Source organism: Haliotis cracherodii, unplaced genomic scaffold (genome assembly GCF_022045235.1).
Source record: "Haliotis cracherodii isolate W230 unplaced genomic scaffold, xgHalCrac1.p SCAF_3, whole genome shotgun sequence".
NCBI classification, from domain to species: Eukaryota; Metazoa; Mollusca; class Gastropoda; order Lepetellida; family Haliotidae; genus Haliotis; species Haliotis cracherodii.
This window is the reverse complement of record NW_027266286.1, coordinates 24,713,072-24,720,434: the sequence shown is the minus strand read 5'-3', so window position 1 is coordinate 24,720,434 and position 7,363 is coordinate 24,713,072.

The window sequence follows — 7,363 nt, the reverse complement described above, 5'->3', positions numbered from 1 at the left end:
TCTACCGTGGCCAGCCTTCAGCCCTGATCTGAACCCCATCGAACACTTGTGGGATGAGGTTCAAAGGCTTCTGTACAATGTGCACCCAGTCCCTACAACTGCCGATGAACTACGCACAGCTGCTCTGGATATGTGCAGGAAGATCCCTAGGGCCTTCACAAATCATCTGGTCCACTCAATGTATAGGAGGTGTGTGGCAGTGATCAATGCTAATGGTAGTCACACCAGGTATTGACTGATATGTTGGGTATTGACCCGAAACTGTGTAAGCCCTTAACTTTTGAAAAAACCCATTATGTCATCTGCCTTTTAATCCATTAAACTATCTTCAGTCAAATTTTTGTCAATCTTGCCCTATTAGTATTTCTTATCTTTACTGTTGAAAATAAATAACACTGCATACTCGACTTGCGTTTCTTTTGCGTGTGAGTATATGTATAACCGATGCGCAAACTACACAGACACAGACACAGACACACACACACACACACACACACACACACACACACACACACACATACATACATACATACATACATACATAAAACCTAACCTATAAATATACACAGTCAATCCTTAAATGGTATTTGTTGTTATCTTGCCTGGCGCTCGGCTTCACACCATAAGTGTAATAACTCTCCGTTAAACCCCATTTTACCACACCTTTAGTTCTTTACACATTTATCCCCATTTAATGACATTCTTTCAAACCAATGCTTTCAACATTTATAGCTAAATATAAATCGTGTTGATCAAGGTAATAAACAATGCGTGACAACCACGCTGCCATTAATCATCTAACTTTGAGAGAGTGAAGAAAATTGTGCCAATTGTCTTCAGGGATTTATTACCAATCACGTAGGCCCATGGCCTAATTTACCTAGCCTAATTTATTTTTATATGAAAATCCCGAACAGGATCTCTCAGTGTTACATGGTCAGTCAATCATTTGTATATTGACGAGGATTTTGTTTCTTGAACATTCGTAAATAAAACTATCGTGGTGCTGTTGTAACGTCTTAGCCAATTAATGTATTATTCAGTCAGATATATATTGGCGGAAAGCGAAATTACAAAATTACCGAAAAGTGTGGGTAATAACTGGTTTGTCAGCAACAGTATGTTTGTCGGTTTCACTCAATTATAAAAATCTGCATAAAGGCGATAAAAACAGTTCCATAATCATAACATACATGTATTTCTGCTTAACAGAATCCATTGTACGATTGCGACTGTATCATAAGCATATGTTTATGAACTACTATTGAATAGTTGTGATACCAGGTGTTCTCGAAAAGGTCAGCGTATCCTGCCCCACCGGTGGTACCCGTCACAAATACATGTAAATGCAAGCCAAGTGTTCACCCGAGCGAGTGAGAATGGTTTTACGCCGCTTTTAGCAATATTCCAGCAATTTCACGGCGGGGGACACCAGAAATGGGCTTCACACATTGTACCCATGTTGGGAATCGAACCCGGGTGTTCGGCGTGACGAGCTAACGCTTTGACCACTTGGCTACCCCATCGCCCCTGTGTTCACCTGAACAAACAAGGGCACATCATGGTCAATAACTTTCTTACCTTTGAACTCCACCTTCATCGTCAAACTTACATCGAAAACTGAAACCTAGTGGTTTAAGCGTTTGCGTGTCACGCCAAAGACCCGGGTTCGATTCCCAACGTGGGTACAATGTGTGAATAACATTTCTGGTGTCCCCTGCATTGATATTGCTGGAATATTGCTAAACGCTGCGTAACACCATACTCACTCACTCAATTCAATTCGGTTTATTTCGTAAGTGTAGGCCATGGGCCCACAGTTACATTTGTATTACAATGGACGTGATGTACACAGCTGTTATTGTTGTGACAATAATGTACTACGAAGGGACATCATTTCATAGTTATAGATAGCTAGACGTTCAATTAATTTACAATCAGTTGTAGACATAAGATATTAAATTTTTGTATGGTCGGATATTCATAAAATGTTTGTGGTAAGTGATCCATGCGTAGCTTGTTATAACCGGAGCAAACTAACAAAAAATGATACCCGTCCTCCACATACCAAGCATTACAAACACAGCATAGTTTTCTGTTACGTGGGACATCAGCATATCTCATAGTTTCAACACACAGCTGATGCGAAAAACATCTAAACCGAGCTAGCGCCACTCTCAATTTACTGACGGTCACACAGCTAAGATACAACTCTGTACCAAACGATACCTTGAATAGAGAATACGAGAATACTCACTCACTCAATCACCCAATGGAATAATATTTCATAATAATATATAAGATGGGCAGTTTGTACTTCATCAAAAACAGCGTGAATAGGGTGTATTTTCTTACTAATAACACGTTTTGCTGTCTTGGTTTCGTCTTGATATTTCTTCTTTGCCTTTTCAATAAACTGATGACGAATTTCAATTTGATAAAATCGCCATTCTATTTCGATAATCACAAGGAATCTCTGCTTAAGCAACAAACAAACCCAGAATCATTCAGCTTTCTCGGCGGAATAATACACAGCGACACCATTCGGTATTCTAACAAAGTGCATGTGTAAATTAGCACTGTATTCGAGTAAGGACCATCCGGTTCGTGCTGTGTGATGTATTGCAAAGTGTCAGCACGCAGCAAGGAAAATGCCAGTTGGCAAATTACGATGGAATGACAAGTAGAGGAATATTTGTGCGAACCGCTGTCGACGGATTGCATAGTTTCTGATGTCTTCTTATTCTAATTCTTTGCTTGTTGAGTCAAGAATCTTTCCGTAATTTTAAGTGATGACATTGTTCTGTGATAACGGAACCCGCCTGTTTAGCAGAATGTGGAGAAAACCAAGGTAATCACAAGGTAATTGCTGATAAATAGTGACCAATCGTATAATTAATGCAGTATTCATCTCGCCACGCCAAATGGTAAGTTTCCTTATAAAGGTGTTCATACGCAGCGATTTCCGGGATCCGATCTGGAAAGTTTAAATAACGTTTTTCAACCAATCAGGTTGAAACTCATTTATTTTACAATTGTGTAATTAACTTTAACTGCTGAAGTTGAGGTAACACTCCATTCTACCTTAACTACAGTTTCATCACGGAGTAGAACGAAATGCAAGTCAAGCTTGTAACTCTTAGGAGCGCCAAAGTGGCACTGCTATATGGCTCACAGTGCCAAGAAGACTTGGCACTTGATAATTGGTAATCGTCCGACATGTTCGTTCCCAGGCAATTTCTACCAACTTTCGTTCCTAACAATTCTAACCACACCATTCAATGGCGTACATGTAAACAACGCATTTGTCTAACATCCTGTAATATTCTCAATGATTGTTTGTTGTATGTTAAACCATAATAATTTAACTCACACAGTCTTATTGGTCCACCTGTGGCATCGAATCTACGTGAAACAACTAAATATGTGCAAAGGAAAAGACATCATTGTATAACTTCCAACTTTACATGGCAAAGTGACTCAAGCAACAGACGATTACTATTCTTGTAAATCTAAGAAGTGTGCTTTTCGAACAAATCTGGGATTCGAACCTAAGATCAGCGGATCCTTGCGTGACTAAGGATACGTTTTTGGGTTGAAAGTATCATCATTCGTTTTGATTCCTCATTAAGTATAGAAAAAGTGGAAGCTTCCACGGATGCCAATCACTTATTCTCTTTTTGTGTTCGCAATTTCTTTAAATTTCCCAAGGCAGAATGGAGGGTAACTGTCTCAATTAGAGAGTATGAATGACTTTATCGATGTCAAATACACAGTTATAAAAAAACCCATCTAACCTACACAATACACTGACTGGCCTCATCAGCTCAAAAAAATGTGTAATCCATCAATCTCCCTGAACTGCACCCAGTACGGAAGTAAACATGACACAAATGACTCACTTTATAATCAGAGGAGTCTTTTGAAAAAGCTGTTTATCTACATAACGTATAATTAGTTGATGTCATGTAAGTGCTACAGTGACACAAATTTGTTTGAGATGTTTGGCGTTCAAGTGCAACGGCACTGTGGAATCAAGTTACCAGAAAGGCCAGCGTTTTCTTTAGGGAAATTATGAGTGGCCTGCCTGTCAGACAAGTCATTAGATTCTCCGGCCCCAGCGCACATCACGCAATACCATTGAGGGTGTGCAAGATATAACTCGTTAACTTCCGTGCTGCCTTACGACTAAGGAAAGCAAATCAGGAGCATCTTCCGAGAGAACGATCCCCTAAACGTATTCATTTTATGCATTATTTTCACAGAATGCTAATTCTAACCGTTTTATGCAGGGCATCTTGGTGCTTTGGATTAGTGGATTAAGAATGATTATATATTACCAATACAAAGCAGATGGGTAAAGGCGACATGGAGGAAAGGACAATATGAAAATAATTGCTCATCTCATAATGACCAATACACCGACGCCAAAGTTAGTGAAACTATTCTGTTGTGTGAAGGAAGGATAACAATAAAATACTGATTATCACAGATTAAGGCCATTACTTTGTGTTAAGTCAAAGAATCCGGACAATATTTTGTCTTGTCACATATTCAGGACATTATTGTATGTTAAGTCTCATGTTCTGGACATTATTTTGCGTTAAATCACAGATTCAGAACATTAATTTGTGTTAATTCATAGATTCAGGACATCTCTTTGTGTTGTCACATGTTGAGGGCAATATTTTGTGTTAAGTAACAGATTCAGGACATTACTTTGTGCAAAGTTACATGTCCAGGACATTATTTTGTGTGAAGTCTTGGATTCAGAACATTATTTTGTGTTATGTCACATGTTCAGGACAATATTGTGTGTCAAGTCACTGATTCACGACATTACTTTGCGATGCAACATGTTCAGGACATAAGGTCTTCAGCATGCTTGTCGTAAGAGGCGACAAACGGGATCGGATGATCAGGATCACTGACTTGGTTGATGCATGTCATCGTATCCAAATTGCGTGGATTGGTGCTCATGACGTCAATCACTGAATTGTCTTGTCCAAACTCGAATATTTACAGACCACCGTCATAGAGGTGGACTATTGCTGAGTGCTGAGTGTGGCGTTAAACAAGCAAACAAAAACAAATTATTGTGGGCTAAGTCTCATTGACAACTTCAGGACATTATTTTGTGTTACGTTACAAATTGAAGACATTATCTTGTGTTAAGCCATATGTTCAGTACATTACTTTGTGTTAAGTCACATCTTCAGGACATTATTTAATGTTAAGTCACAAGTTGAGGACATTATTAACTGTTACGTCACAAGTTGAGGACATTATTTAATGTTAAGTCACAAGTTAAGGACATTATTAACTGTTACGTTACAAGTTGAGGACATTATTTACTGTTACGTCACAAGTTAAGGACATTATTTAATGTTAAGTCACAAGTTGAGGACATTATTTACTGTTACGTCACAAGTTAAGGACATTATTTAATGCTAAGTCACAAGTTGAGTACATTATTTAATGTTACGTCACATGTTCAGGACATTATTTAATGTTAAGTCACAAGTTGAGGACATTATTTAACGTTACGTCACAAGTTGAGGACATTATTTAATGTTAAGTCACACGTTAAGGACATTATTTAATGTTAAGTCACAAGTTGAGGACATTATTTTGTGTTACGTTACAAATTGAAGACATTATCTTGCGTTAAGTCACATGTTCAGGACATTATTTAATGTTACGTCACAAGTTGAGGACATTATTTAATGTTAAGTAACAGAATCAGGACATTATTTTGTGTTCAGTAGAAGATTCTGGAAAATATGTTGTGTTAACTTAAAGACTTACGCCATGGGAGCCGCCAAAAGCTGATCTTTGCCAACTACTTGCAATAGTTTCTTGCAAAACTATGAAATCACAACTACCGGGAACGCTAAACTCCCTGGGCAGAATGGTACGCTGCTCTTCTTCCCCGCGCCATTTTTAGCCTCCTAACAAATTCAAAACATCTGCACAATGTTAACTTTTCCTCTTGAGCAGAAGGTACGATATGTAAGGAATTGTATGTACATACCTGTACAATTGTCTTATCTTTCGAGGTCATATAGAACTTGTATCACTGAATACTGGATGGATAATGGATTTTAGGTCGGCTAAGAAAGTATCTGTAGCAGCAGCAGCAGTGCTATTATTATTATTAGTAGTAGTAGTATTTGTAGCAGTAGTAGTAGTCGTAGTAGTTATAGTTGTAGTATATGGTAGCATGTAGTTGAATTTTACGCCGCTTTGAGCAATATTCCAGCAGTATCACGGTAGTGTGACTAGAAACGGGCTTCCCACATTGAACTAATGTCTGGAATCGAACCCAGGTTTAGGCGAGATGGGTGAACGACTTGTCCACTGGGCTACCCACTGGTTGATAAGTGAGTGAGTGAGTTTGGTTTAACGCCGTTTTTAACAGTATTGCAGTTGTATCACGGCGTGTAACTTAATGTGGGTGGACAGCCCGAAGTGATGATAGTCACAGACGTTTACTCCTTCGGTGAAACCCACGAGCGCGGGTATGGCGCTTATAAACCTGGAAACATATTCGGGGCGAACCGGGATTCGAACCCACAATCATAGGTTTCTGGCGTGCCCAAAGGACGCCTTAGACGACTGGGCCACCCGTGTATCATCCACCCGCCCAGCCCGTCGATAAGATTGCGAACACAAACAAACTGATTACAACCATATCCTTTGAAAAAGTTCCTTCAAAGATCTTTCGATGGCTTCACCCCTTCTCACCATTTGTTACTTAGTTTGTTTGGTTCTTTTTGTTGATACATGTGTATATGTAAGCATGGCTTAATAATCATGTCCCACTTTGCAGTGAAACAATGAAGTAATTGTCTTTAATTGCAAGCATTTGATCATACTGCTACCTTGACGCTCAGGTTGGTTTTGCTGTGATCAGGTTAATGATTATGTTCAGCGGGGAAAGGTTAAGCATAACTTTTGCTTTATCTTCATGTATACGATCCTTTTGGAAAATATCTACTTAAACTTGATCTGATATTGAGAAATATCCAAGATATCACCAATACCGGCTGAAAGGGTAATGCAAGAACAACGTATGTTCACTAAGAAGAAGCTCTAGAGGATTAAGTTGAAAGAGTAGACAAATAACTATTTTCGTGGAGCAGTTACAAAACATGTCATTAGTGAGCTGCTCTGTATATATATGAGCACATGTATGTTATGTCATTGGAAACATATTTTCTTTCCAGGTGTGTAAAATTATACATTAGCTCTTCGCACATGGTTTCTATACTGAAAATAAAGACTTTTTTAAATGTCACTAGAACATGTGATTGGACTACTCACCGATGACGTTGAACTACTCACCAAATGAAATGAAATA